Genomic DNA, 13668 nt, shown 5'->3' with positions numbered 1-13668 from the left:
AAAAAAGAAATATAATAATAAAAAATTAAACCAGATCATTTGCTTCACCATTAGATACTGTCCGGTGGTTTATTATGCTTAGATAGTATAAGGAGCAAAGAATCAAAAATGTACCTTTTATTCCATGCCCTATGCCTGCCTTGTAAAGTGCAGAGGGCCAAGACTAAGACTGCCCCTATGTATCACTTGGTGTCGCTGAGAAACTATCTGGGGGCGCCATGGCTATAACTGATTAAATTGTTTATATGTATGTATTTTAGTGTAACACTGGAATGGATGTCGTACAACAGAGAAGAAGGCAATTCTCTGCCAAGGACTTGTCACGACCTTAATTAAGCACTTCATTTGGTTAAGAATCAATGATTTGTGGAGGAAAGACATAGTGGCTGGGAAGAATAATAAAAAACGTCTGACAGATTGAATTTATTGCTCTTATTCTTCACATTCAATCTTGTCAATTATGATCAGGTATAAAGTATTACATGTGTTAATGCATAATTGGGGCATATTTACTTTAAATTACTGGCTATATAAAATTAAATCTGTAAAGTCATCCAGAGCTTCTTTCCAGGCAGTATATGAACTCGGAGGGTTTCGGCTCTAATGCTACCACATACCCACACAGATGCCACTGAAGTGCACAGGAAGTGTCTAGTAAGGTGGAAGTGCTGGTGTAGACTAAAAATTACATGGCCACTTTTGTTTTCCATATTTTTTCAGCTATACTACATTGGATGCATAGCTTGAGCACTGCTGTGGAAGACAGAGCATCCTTAAAAAGACACAGAAAAGCACCATCTGTTCATGTTTTAAAAAATTGAGGAAAAGATTTTTTTAACTTGTTAAATCATAAAAAAATTCTTTCCAAAAAAGTATACTGGAAGCATGTGGATGTGGTGTTATTATTACAAATGAAAGCAAAATAGCTTTTTCCCAAGATCAGAGGAAACCGCCCCCCCCCCCAACTCAAAGCCACAGAGGAGACTGTGCAAGTAAAAAATGGGGATATGTTGAAACATCTTGGAATGTGGACACTATCCCTGATTATATTCATATTCAGGGTGAAATTTTAAAATTAGTAAAATATTCATCAAAAAACTAAAATGGGTTCATTACACCTGTAGGGTCTCAAGTTTGCCTTCTCCCAGTGGAATTAGTTCAGTTTCCATTGGTAACATTATGATAATATGCATGCCAGGAGATGTATAGACACCATGATCCTAATCAAGACCATGAGAATGAGCACTTAGTAAGTACACTTTCATCAAACTAGAACAATAATAATCATTGATAAAACAATATTATATTTAGTTCCTGCATTGAGAAAATGAAAGCTGAGAATATTACTAAAACAGGAATTCGTGTCTATCAGTTTCCCTGTTCCATTTTCCGCTGTCTCCTTAGGCTATGAAGTAAGGTTGGATTGCTCCTTTGAGTTAGGTAAATCACGACAAAGGCTATCATTTATAATCCCAAGTGCCCAGTTATATTTAACCAATTCACAGTTCCTCAAACTATTCTGTTGTCTACAGGCTATTTTTTGATAGTTCAAGGACATTTTTGCAAAATAATGACAGAATGAATAACAACAGTAGACCAATAACGCTCCGGATTTTTGTTCATTTATTTTTTTCTTCTTCTCTCCTCACTTCCATGGGATATCCCTTAATGGCCATCAAACACATAATAGACAACCTTCTTAAGATGATTGACTTCCCATATCAGCTAACACTATTTCTACATGCTTCTGGGAATGTATTCCAGGAGGAGATCAGCATATGGATGGGGGGTGGGGTGGTAAGAAGACATGCCTTCTCCAATATTAGTAGAGTTGCTTCAGTTTAATATTCATGACAAAAAATTTAGAAGGAAGGTGAATTTTCTTTTTCCTCTCCCTCCTTGTTTCCCTCATTTCTTCCCTTTATTTATTTGTGTTAGTATATCCAACTTTTCCTCCCATCAGATATTATGGCACTGTTTTCATATCTTTAGACAAACAGATGTACATCAGCACCTCCACTTTCAAATCTTAGGCCTTTGGAGTCAAGCTGAATCCACCACCAGCGTTCCCTGATTTGCAGTGGAATGTGATCAGATTTCTTGGCCTTCAGAATCCTGTCAACCAAATTTCAAAACAAATATGGATGTTTCCAAATGAATCTTGATAAATGCACTTTTGTGGATGCATTTGGTAAAATTCTTTTGAGACTTCAAACAAAGACATCTTTTCATTTTAGCTTCTAGCCTTCCATCTTTCCAAGAAAAGCCAATATTAGTCCTTCCCTCTGCTATTTCCTAGAAGAGCAAACCATTTACTTTGCTCCCCTTTGCATCTAAATGTTCCTTTACTTACTGAGGAGAAGAAATAAGTGGTAAACATGTTTCCTCAAGATCTTCAGATGTGACTCAATGGCCAAAACCCATCTATAGTCACAGCGCTTCCGAGGGACTTTTGGACTTATTGTGAAAGATAGCGGAAATGAGTTCAGTGTTTTCACTGAAGAGCGAAAACAGAGATGCATGCCCTGAGATTTCTATCTTTAATAAAAAATCACTAGGCTCAATTCAAGTGTTTTTGGGAAATTTTTCATGAGCCCTAACTATTGTGGTTTATTACTTATAAAGGCACAAAGATATAAAGATATTATCCTAGTATTTATGGTTATTTGAAAAAGGCAAAGTAAACAAATATGCTATAAATTCTAAGTACCAAGAAATAGCAAAGAGAACATATGCTTTAAGAAGGTTTTAAGAGTGAGTTAACCCAGAAGCAGAAAGACTCACATGGTATTTACTCACTTATATCTGGACACTAGCCCAAGGGATATGTCCCATGAAAGTCTTCACTTAACCAGCAAAGTGAGACAGAGGGGTGGACATCCTATTGGGACTCTGGGTGAGAGAAGCATGGGAGAATGGAGAAATAGAAGGATCCAGAGGGGCCTAGAAACATACAAGAAGAACATTATGATAGGCAGATCTAGGCTCAGTGGTCCTGCTCAAACTATGGCACCAGCCAAGGACGATACATGCAGTAAACCTTCAAACCCCTACACAGATCTAGCCAATAGACAGGATATTCTCCACCGTTGAGTGGAGAGTGGGGACTGACTTTCACATGAACTCTGGTGCCCCATATTTGACCATGTCCCCTGGATGAGGAGGCCTGGTGGCACTCAGAGAAAGAATAGCAGACTACCAAGAAGAAACTTGATACTCTATGAGCATATACAAGGGGAGGAGGTCCCCCTCAGTCATAGTCATAGCGGAGGGGAGTAAGGGGAAAATGGGAGGAAGGGAAGAATGGGAGGATACAAGGGATGGGATAACAATGGAGATGTAATATAAATAAATTAATAAAATGTATTTTAAAAAAGAAGGCTTCAAATACCTAGAGGTTGTAAAATATGAAGGATTCATAGTTAGAGCAAGACTTAGACTAAGACATAAATTATTTGTAAGATTTCAGCAAGGTGACAAGAGATGAGTACTTTAGAATGGAGTGCCCATTTTAATAGTGGTATATTTAATAGAAATATAGGAGCATAAATGGCCAGTATAATAATCAACAAATGTACTGCAAAAAAAAAGGTAGGTATTACTATGGACAAGGAACAGAAATTGAAGAAATAAAAGTCAAGTTATGGTGAGTCATTGAGCATTGACACTGTTGAGGCAAAGCAGGGTTAGGGTGCTAACTTCTCACACTGAATGTGGCTAACTATATGATATGTTATGTGTCACCTAAATGTTGATTTCAAAGTTCAATAACTATCCTCTCTCCTTAAAGAATATTATGCTTTGGAAAGTTAAAAAAATAATAACTTGTCAAGGACATTTAACAGAAACTTTAAAGGTATTACAGGAAAATTATAAAGTTTAGAGGTTTCCCAAGTCAAATCCCTTGTGATTCATGGTGCTGGGGGCTAGCTAGGATACCAGAAAGACAGTACATCTCCATCTGAGAAGGTTTTAAATTTATCCTTCTTAGATTCAGGTAGTCTAACAAAATTCTACCTTGACAAAGCATGAGACAGATACAGATACAACACATTAACTTGGTTGCCTCATGCAGAAAATTGTAGTCTGGCTGAGCACTTACCATTATAAACTTGAGGCACTTTTTGGTCAAATAATCAATAGTTGCATACTGAAATATACAAAAATTCACATAACAAAATGAACATTTTACATATAGATTCTTTCCATTTTATATTAAGTCTTATTAGTAAGCTAGTTAACTACAAACTTATGAGATTCTTTTTAATTTATAGGTCAAAAATTCAAAGTGTTGACAATGAGAGGATGGATGATGCATGTGCTTTTCGCCTAAACATTTTAAAAGACAAATTTTAAATGAAAATGATAATCTACATTACATTTTTGGATATCAGAACTGTTGTCAGAGTTCCCAAACTAAAACTTGTCTTCTCTGGTACTTGAGAAAAGTACAAAAGGTCCAACTTCGCTCCCAGGCAGCAGGCCAGTGATTAATTGCAGTGTGAAGAAGTCAGTTCTCCACAACACTGCATTCTGGAGACCCTTGATACTCAGGCTCTTATAAAATTCAAATTTAGCCATTTTAACAGTTTGAGTGAGAAAGTCACACTGCCAATTCTTTGGCCATTTCATCTGTTTCTCTCCTGGAGAGGATGGAAAAGACCTCAGCTAATCCTTTTTTCCCTCAACTGGGAATTTCACCCCACGTTTTGACTAGTCCTAAAAAGACATGCTGCTCATTTTTTCCTACTGTTTGTTCAAACTTCTCCTTCTCCACCACAACTGAAGCCACTGACATAAAAATACATTGACAACCAGACCCTGACAGCTCATTTCTAGCCCAGTTTCACTGTGACCCCACAGAGGCTTTCCTGAAGGCTACTTTTAGAGCTGCTTATATTTTCATCTGAACTGCCCTGAGCTATGATGGTCAGGAGCATATTGTATGGACAATACACATGCCAGAATTTGGAAATCTGAGTAAAAGAGAACATGCCAGCTCACATATACTCAGCCCATGTTATGCTGTTGTCAGAGCATCAGGTTATCCTCTTAAAAGGTCCTTTCTTTTCTTTTTTCTTTTTTTTTTAAACATATTTTATTAATTTATTCATATTACATCTAAATTGTTAGCCCATCCCTTGTATCCTTCCATTCCTTCCTCCCTCCCATTTTCCCCTTACTACCCTCCCCTATGACTGTGACTCAGGGGGACCTCCTCCCCCTGTATATGTTCATAGAGTATCAAGTCTCATCTTGGTAGTCTGCTATCCTTCCTCTGAGTGCCACAAGGCCTCCCCATCCAGGGGATGTGGTCAAAAATGGGGCACCAGAGTTCACGTGTAAGTCAGACCCAACTCTCCACTCAATTGTGGAGAATGTCCTGTCCATTGGCTAGATTTGTGAAGGGGTTTGAAGGCTTACTGCATGTATTGTCCTTGGCTGGTGCCATAGTTTGAGCAGGACCCTTGGGCCCAGATCTGCCCATCATAATGTTCCTCTTGTATGTTTCTAGGCCCCTCTGGATCCTTCTATTTCTCCATTCTCCCATGCTTCTCTCACCCAGAGTCCCAATAGGACGTCCACCCCTCTGTCCCACTTTGCTGGCAAGTGAAGACTTTCATGGGACATATCCTTTGGGCTAGTGTCCAGATATAAGTGAGTATATACCATGTGAGTCTTTCTGCTTCTGGGTTAACTCACTCATTATGATCATTTCATCCATTTGTCCACAAATTTCTACAATTCCTTGTTTTTGATAGCTGAGGAGTACTCCATAGAGTAAATGTGCCACAGTTTCTTTATCCATTCTTCTACTGAGGGACATTTAGGCTGTTTCCATGTTCTAACTATTATGAATAAGGCTGCTATGAACATGGTTGAGCAAATGTTCTTGTGGTGTGCTGGAGCACCTTCTGGGTATATTCCAAAGAGTGGAAAGGCTGGGTCTTGAGAAAGTCTTATTCCCAGTTTTCTGAGATAGCACCAAATAGATTTTCAAAGTGGCTGTACTAGTTTGCATTCCCACCAGCAATGTAGGAGTGTTCCTCTTGCTCCACATCCTCACCAGCATGTGGTGTAGCTTGAATTTTTGAGCTTAGCCATTCTGATGGGTGTAAGATGGAATCTCAGAGTTGTTTTGATTTGCATTTCCCTGATGACTAAGGAGGTTGAGCATTTCTTTAAGTTTTTCTCAGCCATTTGATATTCCTTTATTGAGAATTCTCTGTTTAGTTTTGAGCCCCGTTTCTTAATTGGGTTATTTGGTTTGGTTGTGCTTAATTTCTTGAGTTCTTTATATATTTTGGATATTAGACCTTTGTCAAATGTATGGTTGGTGTTTCCTAGTCTGTAGGCTTTTGCTTTGTTCTGTTGACAGTGTCTCCTGCCTTACAGAAGCTTCTCAGCCTCATGAGGTCCCATTTATTAATTGTTGACCTTAAGGCCTAGGATGTTGGTGTTCTGTTCAAGAAGTTGTCTCCTGCGCCAATGTGTTCCAGGATCTTCCCCACTTTTTCTTCTAACCAATTTAGTTAGAATTTGGTTTATGTTGAGGTCTTTGATCCATTTGATTCATGGCATAGGTTAATGTTGTTATTCCTCAGCTTAGTTTCTGTTTCAATGACCTATCCTTCAGTGAGAGTGGGTTGTTGAAGTCTCCCACTATTATTGTGTGGGAATCGATGTGTGGTTTAAGGTTCATTAAAAGATCTTTTACAAATGTGGGTGCCCTTGTATTGGGAGCATAGATGCTCAGAATTGTGATGTCCTCTTGGTTGACTTGACTTTTGATGAGTATGAAGGGTCCTTCCTCATCCCTTTTGATTAATTTTGGTTGAAAGTCTATTTTGTTAGATATTAAAATGGCTATGCCTGCTTGCTTCTTGTGACCATTTCCTTGAAATATTCTTTCCAGCCTTTTACCCTTTGGCAATGTCTATCTTTATGGATGAGATGTGTTTTTTGAGTGCAGAAGAATGTTGGATCTTGTTTATGCATCCATTCAGTTAGTCTCTTGTCTTTTTATTGGAGAATTGAGACCATTGATGTTGAGAGATATTAATGACCAGTGACTGTTAACAGTCTTAATTACGATGTATGTTCCAGTTGAGCATTTGTGTGGTTGTGTTTTTGCAATGGTGTAGTTATCTATTTCCTATGTAGTTTTGGTTGTAGCTTGTCCCTTTGGGGTAGAGTTTTCCTTCTAAAACCTGTAAAGCTGGATTTGTGGATAGGAACTTTCGAATTTGTTTTTTGTCATGGAATATTTTGTTTTCTCTGTCAATGGTTATTGACATTTTGCTGGGTAAAGTAGCTTGGCCTGGCATCTGTGGTCTCTTAGGGTTTGCAGGATCTCTGTCCAGGCCTTTCTGGCTTTTATGGTCTCTGCTGAGAAGTCGGGTGTAATTCTGATAGATTTGCCATTAAATGTCATTTGGCCCTTTTTCCCTTGCAGCTTTTAATAGTTTTTCGTTGTTCTGTATATTTTGTGTTTTGATTATTGTGTGACGGGATGTTTTTCTTTTCTGGTCTATTCTATTTGGTGTTCTGTAGGCCTCTTGTGTTTATAGGCATCTCTTTCTTTAGACTGGGGAAGTTTTCTCCTGTGATTTTGTTGAGATATTTTCTGAGTCTTGGAGTCTGGTATCTTCTCTTTCCTCAATGCCTATTATCCTTAGATTTCTTCTTTTCATGGTGTCCTTGATTTCTTGCATATTTTGTGTCAGGATTTTTCTAGATGTAGAATTTTCTTTAATGGTTGCTTCAAGATCTATCATTGTATCTTCTAGACCTGAGATTCGTTCCTCCATCTCTTGGATTCTGTTAGACAGGCTCACCTCTGTGTTGCTCGCCTTCCTCTCTGAACTCTCACAGTCGCGTTTTTCTTTTGTCTGTGTGCTTATCATTGATTCCATTTTCATCTTCAGATCTTCAACTGTTTTATTTATATTTTTCATTTGATTGTTTGTATATTCCTGAGTTTCTTCCATTGCCTCTTTATAGGCCTTCAGAGCTTGAACAGTTTTATTGATTTCCTTCATCTTGTTGTTTGTATTTTCCTGAAATTTTTCCAGTGCCTCTCTATAGGCCTCTTTTATGTCTTCCACTGATTTGGCTTCATCTTCCTGCATTTGATTACAAATTTTATTTGTTTCCTCCATTATCATCCTCATTACTAAGGATTTCTTGTATTTCCATTGTGTTTGAGTTCTCTGGGTTGTTTTCTTAGGGATAGCTGGGAGACACCATATTGTTTGGGGATTTTTTTTTTGCACATGATTTTACACTGTCCTTTAGTCAACTTGCTGTCTCATTTTTGGCAGGTAGCTTCCAAAGTTGGTGGAGGGAGTCTGAGGGTAGATTCACCTGTTTTCTCACAATTTCCCTAGGCCAGAAGCTCTGATGCTTCACTGATCTGGGTGGCAGGAGGCTAGCCCTATAGTTTGGGTTTCTCAGAGCCAATGATCTCCACCTTCCCTGTACTCATCCTGGGTCTCAGAATATGTGCTGGGTCAGAACAAAGTTTCCACAGCCTTCTGGGTCCCCTTCTGGCACCAGAGCTCCCCATGGACTGAAACAGGTTGGGCGGAGGGGGTCTGATGGCAACTCTACTCCCTCTCTCCTCGAGATTTCCTTAGGCCTGGAGCTTTGGTGCTCCATTCGTCTGTGGTTCCCTGTAGCATTTTGGGACCCAGATCACTTGCAGAATCCAGGTTAGTGTCACAGGGCCCAAACTGCATACACACTGAGTCCTGTTCACGTCTCTGGACCCAAAATGGTCTCGGGGCCTAATCCATGCACTTAGTCCAGTTAGTGCTGAGTCCAACCAGGATCATGGGCCCAAACTGTACACTGAGCTTGCCAAGTTCAGCTAGAGTCTCAGGGCTGGGACTGTGAGCCGAGTCTCACCAGAGTCTCAGGGCCGGGACTGTGTGCCAAGCTCAGCTAGAGTCTCTGGGCCCAAACTGGCTGCTAAGCCTAGCTAGGTTCTCGGGGCCCAAACCATGTGCCGAGCTCAGCTAGAATCTGAGGGCCCGAACTGCCCGCCAAGTTCAACTAGGTTCTCTGGGCCCAAATTGCCCTCCCCCCAAGTTCAACCAGGGGCTCTGAGGCCAAACTGCACACCAGGTCTAGCCAGAGTCTCAGGGCTAGGACTCCACACCAAGCTCAGATAGAGTTTCTGGGCCCAAACTGCCCACCAAGTTCAACCAGGCACTCTGGGCCCAAACCATGTGCTGAGCTCAACTATAGTCTCAGGACCCAAACCATTCATGAAGCTCAGCTAGAGTCAGGGGCCAAACCACCCGGGGCCCAATTCTTACACTGAGTCCCCTCTCCTGCAGCAGTTCCCACCAGTCACCATGCCAATCACCTCTGCAGGAGGGTCCCCAGCTGTAAACCTCAGCTGCCGTTGCTGCCGCTTTGGTCCAAGAACATCCGCACTCCTCTTATGTGCAGGGATACACAGGTTTTCTGTATTTTGGTCCTTTCGAATTGTGGAGTCCTCCCATTGTAGTGGGGTGGGAAGATTGGTGTTCCTAGTTAAGAATTCCATGCCATTCCCTGAATCATTTAGTGGAGCTTATAAATATGGTCCACGCTGCTCGCAGCCATCTTAGATCTGTCCCAGAGGTGCTTTATAAAACTGTAGGTTGCCTAGCAACAAGGCCATGCTTTTCTCCTATTCTCCAATTTTTAGAGCTTTTACTTAGTTAGCCTGGTCATCAGAAGACATGTTCTGTTATTCCCAACCTATGATCTCAATAAGTACAGGTATTCCAAACTCTGTATGATATAGATTTTTAGGCTACATTGTCATATGAATCATAGATTTCCTTTCTGTATAATATTTGCACTTCTTATATGTCAGCATATCCCTAAAAGTTTGGAATATACTGTGTCCAAAAGAATTCCCATTTGGCTCTCATCTTTTAAGACTGATGCCTATAATATGTCTGCATGTATTAGATAAAAGTTGGCAGAGTATAGCAGAATAAAAAATAGCAGTATACTCTTTATGATAAAGATATTAGCATTTTAAAATTATCTTCAATAAATAGTTTTCCACTTTCAAAAAGTATTAACATGAGATAAAGAAACTATATAGTATTAATCAGCACTAAAATTTACGTAAAATAATTGTAAGGAAAGAAATATATGCACAGATATACAATTTCAACATTAATAAAATGATTTCCACTACAGAATGTGGTAGATTAAAGGAGAATGGGCCCCCCACAGATTTATATATTCGAATACTTGGTTCCAAGGTGGAGGAACTATGTGGGAAGGATTAAGAGGTGTGGCCTCTTTTGCAGGAGATGTCTCAAGGGAGTTGTGGAGTGAGCTTTGGAGTTTCAGAAGCCACAGGCCATGTGCCCCAAGCTCTCCACTTCCCACTTGCTAATAGAGATGTTATCTTTCAGCCACTGTCTCCTGCCACCTGCTGACTTCTAATTCATTCACTCCACCATCATGTCACACTTTGAAACCATATCCCCAGTTAAACTCATGGTGTTTTATCGCAATTAAAAATTAAGTAACACAGTGGCAAAAGTACTTTCTCAATTTCTGAAATTTTGATTATAAATTGAGTAATCCTTAAGAAAAGATTGTATCAACATGTTCCCAGTCATTTGCTTTAAAAGGCAGAAGGAATGATCTCTGTCAGTCCATGAACAGCCAGAGGAGCCAATTTTCATGTTTTAAAGCTAAATGTACTTTGGACCCAAAGTGTGTTTATTCACTTGTTTGTTTACTCAGAAATAATTTCTATTTCTCTAGTTCGCACTAGACATATGAAAGACTTTGTGAATGCAGATTTAAAGCATGCGTCCCAATCCTCTGAAAGTTAAGAATTTATTAACAGAAAGACTAGAGGTTAAAGAAATAAGCGTTATTTACTACAATAATTCTCAAGCCATGCTAATAGATAATTTCTGATGAATTTTGGAATTATCCGTTATTTGTTATTTTATTTACATGGAAGTCCATTTGCTAAAACATGGTGTCTAGTATCATTTCCATGATACCTTAAAATGTAACTAGCAGGTGACTTCAGGGTTTACGTTTATGCTGGTGATCATTGCTGCCTGCTGCCAACGCTAATGAAAGATGGATTTAATGTAAATTATTTGGCTCTAGTACATGCAAGTCCGCTGATATTAGAAGATGTTTGTCAGTCAATTAAGTAATGGAAAATGAAGAATTGAGTCATATGCCAGTACATTATATTTGGCATGTGGTATACCAAACTCAAAAGTTCTTAGAACTATATCTATGTGGTAATTGCAGACTTAGTTCAACAAAATGTCATCTTTAGCTTTTGTTTTGTTCTTTTACTTATTTCGTTTTGAGAGTTTTGTGATGTCAACCAGAATATATGCGGTGAACTAGTCTCTTCTTCCCAAGTGCTAAAGTGAGCCACACAGCACATCCTTTTAAATATGATTCTTCATGTCACTAAATGGTACTAATACTAATTTCAATACACACAGGGGGAGGAAGCTGATTTATTTTCTACTCATATTCCTAGAATCTGGCTCAAATTCGCTGAATCAATAAATAAATTTTATATTTTAAATAATTTGAATAGATATATTTGTTTTCCTAACTTATGTTTTACATTTGAATAACTTTTGCTGTTTTATATTAATATGTGCTTACATAATATTTTATAATAAAAACAGCATTGGCCCTTTAGGGTTACAGGGAAAATTTTAACTAACTTTTCTTTTTCTCCATGATGCGAGTGTCTATTTTATTTTTTGATTCCAAATAAACTCAAAACTCCCACATGCTTTTTTTCTACCTTTTTTCATCCCTTCCAGAACTTGACATCCTAGCACAGTTCCTCACCCCTCATATCCTAAAAGTGGAGAAGTATAGAGAAATAGAGACAGAAATGAAATAAATGAAATAAACTTTCCAGTGCTTGACAAAATCCTCATGTGATACTCAGATATTCTGTACTCTAACTCCACCATTTGTATTATCTCTTAGAAACTGAATGGAATTTTAAGGGACTTTGGTGACTGTTTTTCCTTTTTATTTTAACTTATTATAATTTATCCTGCTTACATGCTGAACATTATCCACTGGTTTGTATCTTCTCTTTCCTACCCTCCCTCATTCTTCCGCCCTATTCCCCTCTCCTAGATCTCTGACAAAGGGAGACCTCCTCCACTATCATATGGATATAGTCTACCAAGTCTCATCTGGATAGCATGTTTCCCCTTCTTCTGTGTGCCACTGCGCCTTCCCACCAAGGGGGAAGTGATCAAATTGAGGACACCAGAGTTCATGTCAGAGGCAGTCCCTGCTTTCCACACAACAGTGGAGAATGAGCTGTCCATTGCCTAGATCATAACAGGGAGTCTAAGTTTACCACATGGTTGGTTCAACAGTTTGTGCAGGCCCACAAACCCAAATAACCCAATTTTTAAAATGGGATACAGGGCTAAACAGAGAATTCTCAACAGAAGAGTATCGAATGGCTGAGAAACACTTAAAGAAATGTTTGACATCCTTAGTCATCAGGGAAATGCATATGAAAATGACTCTGAGATTCCATCTTACACCTAACAGAATGACTAAGATTAAAAACTCAAGTGATAGCTCATCCTGGCAATAATATGGAGCAATGGGAGCAGCTCTGCATTGTTGGTGGGAGTGCAAACTTGGTCAACCACTTTGGAAATCAATCTGGTGCTTTATCAGAAAATTGGGAATAGTGCTACCTCAAGACCCAGGTATACCACTCCTGGGCATATTCCCAAAAGATGCTCCACCATGTAACAAGGACATTTATTCAACTATGTTCATAGCAGCCTTATTTATAATAGTCAGAATCTGGAAACAACCTAAATGTCCCTCAACCAAAGAATGGATAAAGAAACGGTGGTACTTTTACACAATGGAATACTACTCAGAATATTAAAAACAAGGAAATCTTGAAATTTGCAGATTTCAAATGGATGGAACTAGAAATGATTGTTCTGAGTGAGATAACCCAGACCCGAAAGACATGCATGGTATATACACACTTATAAATGGATATTAGGCCAACATAGATGTCCTCTGAGAGTATCAACCCAGCAGTGGATAGACCCAGGTGTTGAAACTCACTGCTGGACTCTGGATGAAAATAGTATGGAAGAATGGTGGATTGAAGGACCCAGAGGGTTCAGGAACCCCACAAGAAGACTATCAATGCTGGTGGATGATTTGTCTTCTTAACAATGCAATCTCCAAGTGCTCAGGATAAGTACAACAACATCTTTTTCTGGAGAGGCTGGGATTTTTAGCCACCACTTTAGAAAGCCTCAGTGGGAAACTGGGCAGAGACTCCTGTCAAAAAAGAGAAGTTTGCCACAAAATTCAAAAATTTAAGGAAAATGGACAAATTTCTCGACCGATTCCATTTGCCAAAATTGAACCAAGACCAGATAAACAAATTAAATAGCCCTATTTCGCCTATAGAAATAGAAGCAACCATTGATAGTCTCCCAACCAAAAAAAGCCCAGGGCCAGATGGCTTCAGCGCAGAATTCTACCAGTCCTTCAAAGAGGAGTTAATACCGATACTAGTCAAGCTATTCCGAAAGATAGAAATGGACGGAACATTACCAAATTCCTTCTATGAGGCCACAATTACATTGATACCTA

At 39.1% G+C, this 13668-nt stretch overlaps 1 protein-coding gene and 1 long non-coding RNA gene across 16 annotated transcripts in view; one reads left to right on the top strand and one right to left on the bottom strand.

Moving 5' to 3' along the window:
- The window catches only part of LOC311583175, a 35592-nt gene extending 34963 nt beyond the window's left edge, over nt 1-629 (top strand). Inside the window, exon 4 of the long non-coding RNA XR_014774390.1 lies at nt 261-629. This is a non-coding gene — a long non-coding RNA (uncharacterized lncRNA). The remainder of the gene's footprint in view (nt 1-260) is intronic.
- Nucleotides 1-13668, bottom strand: part of DLG2 (discs large MAGUK scaffold protein 2) — a gene marked incomplete at its 3' end in the record, with an annotated part of 1901401 nt that overhangs the window by 1272573 nt on the left and 615160 nt on the right. The window lies entirely within an intron of this gene.

This window comes from Acomys minous, assembly GCF_964271855.1.
Source record: "Acomys minous genome assembly, chromosome: 2".
NCBI classification, from domain to species: Eukaryota; Metazoa; Chordata; class Mammalia; order Rodentia; family Muridae; genus Acomys; species Acomys minous.
Note: the sequence above shows the minus strand (reverse complement) of the source record. Positions and strands in the feature narration are given on the sequence as shown.